This window comes from Giraffa tippelskirchi, chromosome 4 (genome assembly GCF_054371585.1).
Source record: "Giraffa tippelskirchi isolate mGirTip1 chromosome 4, T2T-mGirTip1v1.2.pri, whole genome shotgun sequence".
Classification (NCBI taxonomy): Eukaryota; Metazoa; Chordata; class Mammalia; order Artiodactyla; family Giraffidae; genus Giraffa; species Giraffa tippelskirchi.
This window is the reverse complement of record NC_137278.1, coordinates 138827860-138844245: the sequence shown is the minus strand read 5'-3', so window position 1 is coordinate 138844245 and position 16386 is coordinate 138827860. Positions and strand designations below refer to the sequence as shown.

Genomic DNA, 16386 nt, shown 5'->3' with positions numbered 1-16386 from the left:
ATTAAGCTGTAGACTTTTAGCTTCTACCTAAACTCCAGAACTGCCAAGAAGACTGACAAAATGATTTATTCCCCCCAAAGAGGTTGTGAAAATCAGTACTTATAAGGGCAAAGAGTCCACTCTCCATCTATGGGTGCCTGTCTATTGTTTCAGTGGAGACCTTCAAGTGAAAGTAGTTTTCCCACAAACTGAATGACACAGTGGAATAGAATCAGTGGAGGATGGAGCGGAGGAAAGCATCATTGAACTCCTGCAGCTGCATCTTCATGAGAAAATCCTCTCTGATGGACCAGTAGGCACTTGTGGCCAGCAGAGTTGGGTAAGGAGAAGCTCAAGAGAAGGATATTTATGGAAGGTGCAGTTGAATCTCCCTATTAACTGGAGACAATGTTACTTTCTTATGAGGACAAATAAATGGATAAATCAATCTGGTATCAGAGGACTTACAGCTCTGTGGTGACCTCACAAAGGTTTCATTTGTTGAGCACCTATTGCTGGTAGCAAACATGTTGGGCACTATAGGGTGTTCACAGTTGCCAGGTAAGGGGATTGCTGTCTCTTTAGACAATGCACTGAGCAGCATCTTTTGGATCTATTGCAAAGGTGAACACTTGATCTTCAACCAGGACTCCCAAAATTACTTTGGATGGTACATGTGATAATTTGTGGTCAGAGAAATTTGAGTTCAAATCTCAGCCCAGCTGCTTACCAAATGCAGCCTAGAATAATGTAGTTAGGATTAAAGTGGTGCTTAGGTTCTTCATTTGTAAATGAGGATTAATAATATCCACCCCCAGAGAGCTGCTGGGAGGATTGAATGCTAGGGATGCAGAAACGACTCACAGGTGGAAAGTTTATACAGTGCTGGTGTACAAGGCATTATCTCACACCACCCTTCTCTATACCAGCCTCCAAGCAAGGTCCTGTAAATTAGGAAAGAACCATTTTGGACTTAATCTGAAAAAGTATTCTTTATTGTGGACTATTCAGTTTCTTCTGGGTCTTTTATCCTAATGGTGTTATTTTCTTTGTCTACACAAACCAACATGGTACCAAATCTTTTTTTTTTTAGAAATTTATTTATTATTATTCATTAAACACCAGCTTAATACTGAAGACATTTCAAACCAGCAGTCAACAACTCATTCTTCCCCACCCTTCCCACCCCAAATTCTTGATAAAGAGCTCTTCAAGTACAGACACACTGTCTTCTCTCCTCTGTATAAAACTTTATGAAATAAAAGCAAAGAACTGTGCACATCTTGCTGTAAATGCTGCCCACAGCTGTGGAAACAGTGTCTGTCCAAGGCTGTCTTTACCGTACAGGTCCTGAAAGACTCTGGTTCATGAATTTTCTCTTCACAAAGCAAGTCCACCACTTGTTGGGTTTATCATTCTGATGGTCAAAACCTTTCTCACAAAGTCTCAGTCCAGCCTCTTGCCTCAGCTGTTGTAAGTAGGCCCTCATCACTTCATCTTCCTGTTTGTTTGCAGGTTTGGCGTAAAAGGCATTAAGTGGAAAACCAAAGGCTCTCTGGGAATGGGAAAATTAGTGATTCGCAGTGTATGCATTTCTTTCTCGCCTTGGCTTTTAGAACTGCACTTTTGGAGTTTCATTAGACACTCAGAAATGTAGAGAGTTATATATATCAAGGTCCTATCAGCTTCATTCTAATTTCATAGTTTTTGAAGGAGACATTGGCCTTAAAGTAATAGATAGCTTCATCCACAATACCTGTATCTTTTGTCTCTCTAAGAGCAGGTCCCTTGAACTGACTTCTGATAGGCAACAGTGCCATGTCTCCAATGAGTTTGGTGTCAGGGTCTATGAGGGAAGAGTGGTAAGCCGGCATCTTGGAGGCACCCAGGTCTCAACCCCAATGAAGAGAATCTCCAAATCTTTTATAAACAAATCGATTCACTTAGGGAATGTCTATTTTTCTTTTAAGACTTTGATAACAAATGCGTATTTTTGTAAATGATATCTTTATGCACTGAAGTGTGTCCTTCAAACATTCATGACTTGGGGTCTTCACTTCCAGTATCTCAGAATGCAAATTATTTGGAAACAGGGTCTTTACAGAGATAATCGGGTTAAAATGAGGTCGTTGGGTGAGCCCTAGTCCAGTATGACTGGTGTTCTTCTAGAAAGAGCAAACAGATATGCACATAGGAAGAATATCATGTGAAGAAGGCAGAGGTCAAGGTGATGTGTCTTACAGATAAGCCAAGGAACCATCAGAATCTCAGCATGAGACTTGAGCATAGATTCTTCCTCATGGTCCTTATGTTTGGAGAAGCACACTGACTGAAGCCACCCACCCTGGTCAGGCACCATAGTAACCATTTGCAGTAAGTTATTTTACAACAGGGAGTCCTACTAAGGAACACAGAACTAATAAGCCATCACCAACCCGAAGAGTTCACAAAAGGTCAAATGGAGATGCCACGTGTCCGACCACCTCCCAGAATCCTTTTTGGTGGCATCCATCTTGGCTGAGCAATGCGTGCGCCACCAGGAAGGACCCTGAGTCAGAGTGATTGGTCAGAGAAAACCCGGAAACTAATCCCATCACCATAAAACCTGAGACTGTGAGCCACGTGGCAGAGCAGTTCTCCTGGGTTCCCTTACCTTCATACTCTCCGCCAGGGCACCCGTTTCCAATAAAGCCTCTTGCTTTGTCAGCACGTGTGTCTCCTCAGACAATTCATTTCTAAGTGTTAGACAAGAGCTCCCTTTTGGGCCCTGAAAGGGGTGCCCCTTCCTGCAACACTTAGAAGGAACCAGCTTTGCTGACATCTTGATCTCAGCCTTCTAGCCTCTAGGGCTGTGAGACAATACATTTCTCTTGCTTAAGACATCCAGTTTTTGTACTTTGTTATGGCAGCCCCAGCTAACATACAATTCCCAACCAAGTCATGTTATGAAGGCCTTGGCTCATTGAAGAATATTTTCACAGGAAGATGAATAATTCCCAATAGTTTAGGCCACAAGCTTGGGATTTTAAAAAGCAAGAACCTGATGATGTTGGCAGGCTCTGTTTGATTCCCAGGTCTGCTGGGTTCTAGGCTTTGCTTGGTCCCTGTTCCTTGTGTCTCATTTGCCCACATTTGGGACTTTTTCCTGATCTGCGAACTCAGCTCTACTTGGTGTTTCCAGAATGAATCATCCTGACCCTGTAATGACCTGCATGGACTTAGCCGTAAGGCATGTTTGCCTGCTGAGGAGTCCTACATAGGCTTCCCAGCAGTTTCCGGATAGATTGCACCCTATTTGGTTATCCTAAAAGGTCTTTCACATTTATACTCTGCTAATCTTTCTAATTTCTTTTCCTACCACTCCCAATCCTTGTTTGCTCTTACCATATTATTTACAGTTCCTCGAAAGCATCAAGCTATTTTATGCCTCTGTGCTTTGAACACACCTAGAATGTTACCCACTGATAAAGGTCCTCTTTAACTAACTCTTGCTTATCTTTTAAAATTCAACTCAGGCATCATCTTCTTGATAGTCCATTGATGTGCATATTTGTTTTTTGCCCATCCAGCATTTCTTTCTCCTTTGTAATGCCCCAGATTTCCTTTGGGGAACCACCTTCCTTCACTGTGAGTGCACAAGGTTTCACTGGAGACTCCTCCCTGGTTTGCTGTTGGGATCATGTGACCCAGGCCTGGAAACGGAGCACTAGATCCTCCTGATCAAAAAATTGGTTCAAGGAAGGCATGTGATCCAAGTCAGGTCCTGGGATTTTTGTGCAAGATTGTAGGAATTCTACAACAACAAATTCAACACATCTGTACTGAGCATTATTGTACCAGCTATCTTTTTTGCTGGAAATTCAACAGTAAACAAAACAGACAAAGTCTCTACCCCTATGGATCTTCCTTGAGCCTCTGAATCAAACCCTATCTGAAAACAACTGCCACTGAACTTGTCAAATTAAATCAATATCTTGTTGTTGTTGTTTAAGTCAGTGAGGGGTTGAAATGACTTGAAATTAAAGAATACTAACTGATACATTCTTCCCTCATATAGATTTACTTTGTCCAACTTTCTACTCCTTTATCACTTCATTTGTTTATTTGATTAATTAAACCTGACCTTACTTCATCAAAGTTTTGTTCACTTACAATTATGCAACAATAACATGCAGCAAGCTAACATGAAATTGTAATTTAAAAATAGGTATAAATTTGTAACAGAAATGAGAAAAATTCATAAAATTCACCCCATAAAGAATGGGGCACAATTTATTGTTTCGATTTATAGCAGCCAGTATAACAAGAGTTACATAATCCTTACACAATTGATAATGTATTTAGATTAAAGAATTGTATCAAGAGAAACACAACTATTGCTAAATCAAAGAGCAGAAAGTGGCACCCTCACCCCCACATCATCATGAAAAAGGCTCTAGAAAAATGAGCCTCAACAAAATCTTTACAGAAGCATACAACAGTATGTCTCTTGAGGCTGTTTCTCACAGTATCCCTCAACTCATTCTTCAGAAAATCCATGTTTCAGAAGGAGCAATTTAATTCACTTCATTTTGTGACAGACACTTCACAGAATGTATAGCAATTACATTAAAGTGAAAGGTTCAGAGTGTTCTGGTAGTACACAGCAGGAGCAAGCTACACAGCTGGAGGGGACAGAGGTAGAGTCATGGTAGTTTTCCTGGAAGAAGACTCACCTGAAAGATGAGCTAACCTAGGGAAAGATGTGTGTGTGTGTTTGTGAGTATTTGTGTGTGTGTACAGGTATTCAAGTATTTTAGGCAGAGGGAGCATCACGTGTAAAAGTGAGGTGTGTGTGCATGCTCGGTAGTGTCTGACTCTTTGTGACCCCATGGACTATAGCCTGCCAGCCTCCTCTGTCCATGGGATTTCCCAGGCAAAAATACTGTAGTGGGTTGCCATTTCCTCCTCCAGGGGAACTTCCAATCCAGGAATCAAGGCTGTGTCTCCTGCATCTCCTGCTTTGGCAGGCAGGTTCTTTACCATTGAGCCACCTGGGAAGTGAGATGGTGAGTGTAAATATGGCAAGTCTGAGAAACTGAAGCATGTCCTGTCTGGCTGCAGTCTGAGGTGCAGGGGGAGGGCAGTGGTGGAGGTCTGGATGAGCCTTGAGAGATGGGCAGAGTCTGGGTCATAAATGAACCTAAAAGCAGAAACAAGTTTGATAGGGACAATTCAATTTTGGATGACAAGAGCAAGTAACCTTCATATTGACTAAGAAGTTAAGTAGGAAGGAGTTAGGGAGAAAATGGTGTGCTAGAATTCAAAAGAAGACAGTATTCCAAGAAGAGGGGAGTACCTACTCTCTTCTGCTAAATTTTAGATTGTTTGATGGAGGTCCTCAGGGAGAGTTGAGCAGTTTATTTACATCCTCAAAGTGGACCAGCTTATCTGTGTATCCTTCAGGCAGTTCAGTTCAGTTCAGTTCAGCCATTCAGTCATGCCCGACTTTGCAACCCTATGGACTGCAGCACGCCAGGCTTCCCTGTCCATCACCAATTGCTGGAGCTTGCTCAAACTCATGTCAATCAAGTTGGTGATGCCATCCAACCATCTCATTCTCTGTCGTCCCCTTCCCCAGCATCAGGGTCTTTTCCAGTGAGTCCTCCTTTAATAAATGTGCACCAGGCTTTGAGGAGTTTGGCCAGCAGCGATCCTGAAATTATAATCTGTGGGGAAATACTGAACTACACCATGTTGCTCATTTTAAAAGAAATTATATATTTCAATTGAAATTGGGCTTCCCAGGTGGCTCTAGTGGTAAAGAACCTGCCTGCCAAGAGACGAAAGAGATGTGGGTTTCATTCTTGGGTCGGTAAGATCCCCTGGAGGAATGCATGACAATCTCCTCTAGTATTGTTGCCTGGAAAATCCCATGGACAGAGGAGCCTGGTGGGTTGCAGTCCATGGGGTCGCAAAGAGTCAGACACGACCGAGTGTCTAACGCCTCACCTCCTCATATATTTCAACAGTCAACTGAGCCCAGTTGATCATCTCTTGTAAAAATTGTGTGTGAGAATTTAAGGCCATTTCAAAGGTGAGTGGGAGGAGGATGCTGGGTCGGGGTTCCTCCTCTGTCACAGCAATCTTCGTGGTCTCTAATTTGCTGTCCCTTCCACTAGTCTGAGCCCAGAAGGCAGAGCGTGGCCTATTTCAATGTTGTGATTGCAGTGCTTTGCACAATGACTGGAACAGAGTAGGTGCTTAGTATACACAATATGATGAGTGAATACTGGGACCCAATGGAGAGCTGCTGGGCAGGAGGGAGTGGGGTGGGGGCATGTAGGGCTCATCTGCCAAGCCCTAAGGTGATCCAGCCAAGGCTAGTGTGGGCTCCACTAGCCAAGGCTCCACAGGACTACAGGAGTGATCTGCAGGAGTTCAGCACCATGCCTTTGGGCAGTAGAGACTCCGTTGATGGGGAGGGATATGCTAGGTGAAGCAGCCAGCGGGGTTTAGGGGCAAGGTCTAACAATGTTCAACCAAAGGATCTGAGGTTCAAGGGTGAACCTGAATCCCAGTGACCACATTAGAAATCAGGTGAAGTCCATTGTGGTCTGTATGTGATAGGGGTGCAGCTGCTACTTGGAGAAGCCCCATAGCATACCCCCAACTTTGGAGAACAAGATGAACTGCAGACCTCCACAGTCAAAATGGGGGGAGGGGGCTGGTCTGGAGAACAGATTGTGTTTTGGTTCTGATTCTTGCTTCCTTAATTATCCTTCAAACCAGACGACCCTATTGATTTCACATACCTGTGAGTTTGAGAAAAAAAAATCACAAAGAAGAAATATAAATGTCCTTTCACTTACAACTGTTGACCCTATCTATTTTATTTCAGAGGTACCAAGACTAATTCTTTCACTTTGACGTTTACAAAGCTTAAGACAGTGGTATAATGGCTTTTAATGACCTTTCTGGAAATATCCTGGGTTGAATGGTGCTTTATTTTTTCTCTCTTTTTTATTTTGTCTAAAAGGAACTGTGGAAATCGTAGTTGAATCACTGATGGATTGGCTTCTCTAGATCTTAGATTTTACTACCTATTCTCTCTTTTTTATAAAAAGTGGCAATTCCTGCTTCAGAATATTGCTTATGCTTTTGGCCCCCGGGCTTAAAGATCTCCTATAGATAGCACAAGGCATTCCATAAATATCTTCAAGTATGACCTGCAATGTCTGAATTAGCTTTTCCCCTCATCAGAGCTTTGGCTGGGACAGAAGTTCGTAGATGTTGGAGTTTATTCATTAATAATTCCACAACTCCTGGTCATACTTCCATCCCATGCCCCAGCTCCCACCCTGAGCCCAGCATATGTGGGGTATTAAAATAAAATGAAGCTCAAGCAAGCATAAAGAAAAAAAATGACATACTCAATAGTACAGTATGGGCTCTACATGTAAAAAAGGAGCAACTTTCAAAGAGAGATTGCTAGATTTACATCCATTTTCTCCTGGAGTTTAAGATGGGAAGGGTGTAATTGTGGGGTGCTGGCTGCATGCCATTTCATGAGAAAAAGAAGGAAGCTGTTGGCATTGCTTACCAACCCTGAAAATCCAGAGACAGCCACAGGATAGAAAGAGGGTGCAGGCAGCATTTCTGATCCCTTGCGAACTGGCTCCCAGGCTGGTGCCTCCATCAGGATGTGGTTTTCTAGTGAGTGAGAGCCACTGATGGACTTGGAAATTAGTCTTTTATGTTAGTGTGCTGACCACATGACTCTCCATTACTATCTGAAAGCATTAACAAAATGACCTGTCACTCGCGATGTGATTGAGAGAAATGTGCAAAGGAAATGAGTTTACTAACTCCATTAGGTTAAAAGGCAAATGGGAGACTGAAACAATAATAAAATGGTAATATTTTAATTTTCAGAATTAGTTATCTGACAGGGCATTTCTCTTTTAATTTAGCGTCCTATATGGCAAAATGATGAAGTTTAAGGAGCTTAATAGAGAAACAGAGGAAATGAGGGTGCCAAGCAAATCAACAGGGTTAATCTTCTTCATAGAGGTTCAGAGTTACAACCCTCTCTTGCTAAAAAGTACTATTCCAGCCACCCCAGCAGAATAAATCAATATGAGAAAAAGGGAAGAAAACTCAAACCCCACAGAAAAACAAGCTGAAAATGAAATCAATGAATTTTCCCAAATGAATGACTCATGATGCTGAGATCCCAGCCCATGATTCTGCGTGGTGCCTGAACTTCAATATTTGCAAGTTACATGCAATCTCCTCTAGTCTGAAACGGGAGTTTGCCTGGAAGCAGCTATAATTCTCTTACTGTCTCGTTAAATAGGTTAAAACAGGCAGGCAGTCCTGTCAGCAGGGCCTGAGAGAAATGTGAATACAGCGGGAAGTTGTCTTTGCACATTGATTCTCTTTGCAAGAATCAGCAAAAGTGTGTGGGTGACAAGAGGAAGGAGGAAAGCAGGAGAAAGGAGGGGCAACTCTCAAAACACCGCCAAAGGGAATGAAGCTCTTGTCACAACCACGGCAGGGATATATTGATACTATTTTTCCTCCACAATCGAGGTGGATGCGAGTGTCAGGGAAGAACTCTTCATGGGAGCAAACTCCTCCAAAACAGATCCAAGTCATTCGATTTTTCATAGTGCAGATGCCCATCAGGAGACTCAGTGACCAGTGCTGGGCAAGTTGCTGTTGTTACTCTTATTGACATTATTTGTATCAGAGTCTTGTGGGTTAATACAGGAAGGTGAAGTTTTCTCTTCTTCTCACTTTTCTGATTTGATGCTGAAATTGTTTTAAAATGACTAAATGAAACCTTAGCTTATTCACTGACTTATGAGCATCCATGGAGTCGCTGAGAGTCGGATACGACTGAGCGACTTCACTTTCACTTTTCCCTTTCATGCACTGGAGAAGGAAATGGCAACCCACTCCAGTATTCTTGCCTGGAGAATCCCAGGGACGGCGGAGCCTGATGGGCTGCTGTCTATGGGGTCACACAGAGTCGGACACGACTGAAGCGACTTAGCTTAGCTTAGCTATGAGCATCACCATAAGGAGAGGGATGCGAGTTGTGTGGTCAGTAGTTAAGTGGTTCACTCTCTTCCTATTCTGTTTATGAGTGAGGTTGCTGACATAGCTAGGTGGTGGCAAAGTTTTTACCATTTCTCCCTATCACCTGGTGCTTTGCACACTGCTTTCCTATTATTTGGCATGGACTGTGTGCATTAAAGCTCCACCAACTAGATTGTTGGCCCTTGGAGGGCAAGGCTTGTCTCCAGGATTTCTTTCTATCCCTCACATACACCTATGCATGTGGAACTGTGTCTTCACATTGACCCCACGTGTTGGTCGATGACTTGTATTGATTAAGTGGGCATTTCTACATCCTCAGCGCGCCCTGAACACAGAATCACAAAAGAGCTGTGGGAGACTCATTTTAGGGAAGAGGAAACTGAGAAAAAAGAGAAAAAAGGTGCTCACAGCACAGGGCCCAGTGGGGATTAGAACTCAGCTGTCAGACCTGTCCGTGTTTCTTGTGTTCCTTCCCAGTTGGAGAAACTGGTGTCACTAAGGAAAGTGCAAGAGACCAGGGCGAGTGGGAAAACAAATTCACGGCACACAGCCTGGGCTGCTACGACAGCATTCTCAGCCTTGAGCGTGGTGCTGTTTTGCAAGTAGAGCACAGGGAGTTCTGCACGTTGCTCAGGACCCAGGGCTTTTGCAAATGCTTCCCTGTCTTGATGCAGGGCAAAGAGAATGTTCCACGAAGCAGTAGCTCCCAGGCATGAGTCTAGAGAGAAAGAAGGAAATGTGGCAGCCAATAGTGTGCCTGCTGGCTTTCTTACCCGAGGCCTGGGCTGCCTGGTTTTCTGTAAAGGTTCTTATTAAGCAACTATTTCGGGGCCACTGGCTGCGGGCAAAACATTTTCTTTGACCACAATCCAAAGGCAAGCGGAGAGGAGGGCTTTTTTTTTTTTTCTGTTGGCATCCCAAATAATGGCCTCCTTTCCTCCCCTCTCTCCCTCTTTTCCTCCTGAGAACATTTGTTGATCACCTACTATGCGCTGAGCACAGTGCTGGGTGGATGATGTGGAGACAGTTATGAAAAAATCAACTGTCTTGTTCTGGAATGCAGGGTTTATTAGGGAGACAAATGTCATCATTATTCGCCTGGCAGTGAGATAAACACTGAAGAGGCATCTACAAAATGGGAGCACAAAGGAAGAGGCAACTAAGGACACCTGTGAGGCCAGGCGAGTGTTTTTGAGGCAGTGGCATTGAGTCTTTATGGAAGAGTTATCCGGTTGGGTGGTTGTGGTGGAAGACGGAAACCTGGCAGAGGGGACAGCCAGTGCAGACGCAGGAAAATGCGAGAAACCCACAATTCTTGGTAACCCAGAAACAGTTTAGAGTGGTAGAAAGTGAGGAGTTGTGTGTATGTGGGGGTGGGGTGGAACTGAAAGCCTAGGCAGGAAAGTAGAAACCCTAAGGACACTGGCTGCTGTGCTAAGGAGTTTATATTTTAGCTCAAGGTAATGGGGAGGAAAGAAGCAGCAGAGCAGAAACCGACTATACTAATGTCCTTTTCCTCAAAGTAACACACGTTGCTGAATATAAATAGCTCTGCTAAAGAAAAAATAGACTGGGCTCATTTCATTTTCCTATAAAGATGAAAATTAGTTCTTGGAGATACCTTTTGCTTTTGCATTTATTAAGCTTTTCCAAGTGGTATGCAATGGTACTTTTATAAAGCAAATCATGTTTTTCACGGGCTTAAAATGTATTTTCAAAGTTAATGGAAAGGGCAATGGACTGGGAATTGTCCTGAGACCTGGGTTCTGGATCTAGGACCCCCATTAACAGAGGGTGTGGGAATCCCCTATGCTGGGTCTTTCTCATTCATCAGATCAGGGGATGGGAACAGGAGCTCTCCAGGGACCTTTTAGCATTAGGATTGGAGTGTGTAACTTGTGTGTGTGGCATGTGTTTCTGTGTGTATTGGTGTATTTATATCTAGCCTAATTCCAATAAGAATATGAGGCAATTGAGAATAAAAGGCACTGATTCAATGAGTCAAACTCTTAAGGCTGTCATAAAAATAAACAAAGCAAAGTAAGACAGCCTACTGATTCTCACCAAAACCAGAGAGAGAATAATAGCAGAATAAAGAACAGCCTTCTGAGTTGCCATCATCATGCCATCTTAAACTGTATCAATTTTTTGGATAGATAATACATTCATACGTTTCACAATTTGACAGGTAAAACATGCATACAATAAAATTCTCCCTCTTTTCCCTTCTCCTAGCCACCCAGGCTTGCTCTTGCCAGGCAAGCACTATACTCTTTAGCTGCCAAGATAAGGTAGGAAATAGAACGATTTGCAAAGCTCTTAAGGATCAAGATTTATTACAAAAGAAAGGCACTTTTTTTTTTTTTGAGGGAGGAGAATTTTAAGCTCTTAAAGAGATTTCTCAAAAGGATACCTACACAACAAAGGCTCTTGAGTAAAATCACGGAAAATAAACTCAATAATATCTATGGCAGTGTAGAGGATTTCATTTCTGAGCTGTTTCAGAATTTAAAGAAATACTTTGTTGAATTTCCTACATTCTGTCCCATTAAAAAGTCAAGAGGAACAGACTTTGACCTGGAGTATTTTGAGGGAAGAATTTACCTAAAAGCTCATTTATTTCTGCACTTGAGGTATCTTAACTACTGAATTATGTTTAATTTTGAAAAGGACTACCACCTGATTTGATTCCAAGGTAATTCAGTCCCCAAATGAAGTCCTGTATAACCGACTGGGGAAAACTTTTGGATAAAATTGCTTAGTGTTGTCCATTTATATGTGACAATGTAATTGGCAAAGGAATTTGGTTTGACGTCATTATTATTTAGCTGTTCTCCCAGGCAGGAATTGGTCAATAGGTTCAACTGCTTTTAGAGGCCACTCCTGGAATGTGAAAGTGGTGCCATGTGATCAGCATTAAAAGGGTCCTTTTGTTGGCCAACATAGGTACCTTGGATTTGGAGCCAGTACCCAATAGTCCACGGCTTGGCTCAGTGGGTAAAGAATCCGCTTGCAATGCAGGAGACACAGGAGGTGCAGGTTCCATCTCTGGGTCAGGAAGATCCCCTGGAGGAGGTAAATGGCAACTCACTCCAGGAAATCCCACGGACAGTGGAGCCTGGCAGGTTACAATCCAAAGGGTTACAATGAGTCAGACGTGACTGAGCAAATACAAACACACCATTCCAGGTACAAGTTAAACTGAGAGGGGAGTGTGGGTGACGCCTGCATGTGCCGCTGAAATGATGCTAAATTTTGGCTAAATTTAAATGATTCTAAATTTTGGCTAAGTTGTCAGAAAGTGAGTGCTGTCAGCTCTGATTCCCAGACTAGTAGGAAAATAAATGCAGTAAAGGAGTTAGATCTTGGATCAATGCACATTATGTAATCTGGCCATAAATCATTGCCTGTAGAATGAAAGACTGACACCAGATCAATAATTGCCAGAAAAATTAAAATTTTCATTAAGTGAAACAGAAAGCAACGGTTGAACAGTAAAACCTCAAACCAGTCTGCTTTTCAGGTGGGATAAGGGATGGCACGACCCAGGCCTGGACTTTGTTGGGAAGAACTAGCATAGAATTCTAAGGAAATGAGAGGAGATAAACTGGGTCTAATTTTTGTTTTTAATGGTCTTTGGGTCCATCTAGTTAATGGAGGTACAATTCAATTCAATTCACAGACTCAGTCATGTGCAACTCTTTGTGACCCCATGGACTGTAGCCAGCCAGGCTCCTCTGTCCATGGAATTCTCTAGGCCACAATACTGGAGTAAGTAGCCATTCCCTTCTCCAGGAGATCTTCCCAACCCAGGGAATGAACCCAGGTCTCCTGCATTGCAGGCAGATTCTTTACCATCTAAGCCAGCAGGGAAGCCTGAAGTCAGATCTGTTCATTGCAGTAGGTTAAAGAACTCTGGGGCAGGACTTTCTTGGGACCCTTCTCTGGCTTAAGACTTGTGTTAGTGTTCTGGAGCCACAACAATTGCCCATGTCCCAGAGCTGCGGCAGCAGAGCAGGACCTTGACAGGTTCCTCCTGTCACAGTCATGTGACAACAAAGTCCTAGCCACCAAGTAGTCTAAGGGCCAGGCCTCCCACTGAGGCCTGTGGGAGCCCCTCCCCCAACCCCCTTGGCCACAGATGAACCCATGCAGCTTTCTCAGAAATACAGGAAAACTATGTACTTTCTTGCTAGTTTGCCTAGCTTTTCTTGGCTCCCTAACGACTCCTTCCTAGACTCAGGGCAGACAAAAAAAGGGATCGGATTCTCCACCGGAGAGCTCTATTTTCAGGTTTAATTGATCTCTAGTTCATGGTGGCACTGCTCTTTGGCTCACTCTGGCCACCTCTCATCTTTCAGCCAAATAATTAATGACCTGTAAACAAACAAACAGCTGCTCAGAAGGATCCAGATATTTAAAAAGCCCTGAGGTGAATCTTTTTGTGAAGCAAAGCTTCTTCTTTTGCAATGCCTGAAAGCTTCTTCTAATTCTTTTTATAGGTTAGTGCACCTTAGCGGTCTCCAACCATGAAGGTATCATTTGTAGTTGTAGTCAGAAGAATGCTGATGAAGTTTATAGTTAAATTCAGATAAAATGAAGTCTGATTTCCTTACTGTGGGACAATGGCTGTTACATTAAAATGTCTCATTCCAACAACCCATTCTTTAGCCTGTTCTGCATTAAAGATCAGTGTTTTAATTATTTTAAGTAGCAGAAACAAGATGCGCCTCCTCTCCACCAGGGAGATGAATATTCCTCCTGCTCCTTTTGTTACCTGGTGCTTAGCTGCTCTTGGCAGGCTCCTCAGTCCATGGGATTCTCCAGGCAAGAATACTGGAGCAGATTGCCATGTCCTCTTCCAGGGGATCTTTCTAACCCAGGTACTGAACCCGAATCTCCTGTGTCTCCTGCATTGCGGGCGTATTCTTTATCTGCTGAGCCACCAGGGAAGCCCCTAGTGGCCTGGAGAAGCAGGTAAAGATCCTTTGCAGTGAAAGCGGTAAACTTGGAGAGAGGAGCTTCCCAGAGGAGGTGTTCTACTGCATGCAAACTGGGAGACAGTGCCAATGTCAGGGCTGAGTCTATTTGTTTACCTTTGGCTTCCAAACTTCCAAGAATGCAACGTATTGTTGGGATGCTTTATCTTCATTAACAGAATATTATTCCACAAGGAAAAATATTATATAAATACAAAAAGATGAACAGGCTGTTTAAAAAGGAGCAGTGTTTGGATAACTCTCATTCTATGGTTTATCTTGTACTGAAAGAACATGCTTATTACCAAAATTTTGAAAAATATAGAAAAGCACAAAGAAAATGTATTTTCTGGTCTTTTTTCTTCTGGACATACATATATACAAAAATTGATCACAGTGGACAAATGTAACTTGCTTTTCAGTTGACATATAATTAACATTTCTTCATGTCATTTGATATTTTACAACCATTACCTTATGGCTCTATGATATATTTGTTGGACATTAACATTAAAATAATTTTAAATAAATGTTCTTTAACAGGTGATGAGTGTTCTTTAGCTAACTCTTTGTGTTCATTCATTATTTTCATAGGATAAACTTGTAAAAGGATTTCTGTTTTCTAAAATTGTATTCACCCAAAGTGAAGGGAAGAAGACTGACTGAGCCCTGACTGTCAAATGCTAATACTGGGGAGCAGTATTTTAAAAGCATGGGAATTTGAAGTCAAATTGCCCTCATTTAAATCCCATTTCTACCTTATGGATGCTCAGTTTCCTCATCTGTAAAATGAGGGTAATGATGGTACCTATGTTCTAAGGTTTCTGGGTGATATAAATGACTAATACAGAAGCATGTATCTGATACATTATTGTATTTTCATTCTTTAGTTCCATTCACAGCTTGGTTAGATGGATATCATTATGGCCAAATTGCAGAGGAGGAAGCAGATGCCCAGAAAAGAGAAGCGGCTCACCCAAAGCCAGATTCTATGCGTGCAGCTCCAAAGTACATTCTGTTTGCTCTCATACAATAATTAGTAATTTAGTCCATGTAGAAATAATAATGAAACATTAACTCTAGAGTACAGATTTTCATTTTTGCTTTCGGTCTCTGCAAAATTATCACAGCCCCAGAGAAGAACAGCTGCCCATCACATCACAGTGTGTTTCCTTCAAGCCCGTGTCACAACTTTCATGATCTCTTAAACTCAATTTCCTATTTATTGTCTGTCTTTCCTGTTGGAATGTATGCTGAGGGCGGGCTGTGTCTTTTCAATGATGCAGCACCAATCTGGCACCAAGAAGACTTTCTTTGATAAATGCATCTTATCATTCAGATGTGAACATAACCTAAATTACCACATTATTACTAAATTATTTTCTTCTGCTTATGCAATAAAGTTTATATGTACCAAATTATCTGTATCATTTTCAACTTTCCTTTCACTTTTTACTAAGTGCATCCTTGATTTTTAGATTAAAAAGCAACCAAATAATAAATACATTGAAAAAAATCTTAATAGGTTTATAAAACTTGACTGAAAATGGTAAACTTCTGCTCTTATACCAAATACTTCTGTGAAATCTTCTCCAAGCAGATAAAGGGCTCAAATATGAAAACAGTCCTAGGAACACTCTCATTTCTTAAAGCCCAGAGTTAAATTTGCCTGTTACGGGCTGTGCATACAGGCATAATCACCTTGTCTTGCCGGACTGATCCATCCAAACAACTGGGTAATTCCACAGAGAAGAATAAGTGAAAAAATCATGTTTCACAGGGTACTCAAAGCCAGTGCTTTGGGACGACCCAGAGGGATAGGGTGGGAAGGGAGGTGGGAGGGGTGTTCAGGATGGAAAAACACATGTGCACCCATGGGTGATTCATGTCAATGTATGGCAAAAACCACCACAATATTGTAAAGAAATTATCCTCCAATTAAAATTAATTAATTAAAAAAAAACTTTAAAAAAGTGGAAAATTAAAAAAAAATCATGCTTCAGTCCTTTTGTTCTGATTAATAGGCTGTGTTGCCTTTTTTCGTCTATCTCTTAAAGAATTCCCATTTATCCTTTGAGTCTTCATTTGAAAATCTATTCTGTCTAAAGCCTTCTCTTATTTTCCCTTTGCCCTGGGAAGGAATTCAGCTCTCTGTTCTTGGTGCTCCCTTGTATAGAGTATGATACGGCTCCGAGGGCTTTATGTCAGTTATTTTTTAAATCTGTGTCCTCATTTGGACTGAAATTCTTTAATGCAGTGATCATGGCCTGTGTTCCCATGGCCTAGAACATTACACAGCATGTTGTAGACTTTGCTGAATGAATGAACAAATGAACCAACT

The 16386-nt window shown here is 42.1% G+C and overlaps 1 pseudogene; it reads right to left on the bottom strand.

Moving 5' to 3' along the window:
• Positions 1-1315: 1315 nt before the first annotated feature.
• Positions 1316-1853, bottom strand: LOC145544510 (actin-related protein 2/3 complex subunit 3 pseudogene; annotated as a pseudogene).
• Between the last annotated feature and the right edge of the window lie 14533 nt (positions 1854-16386).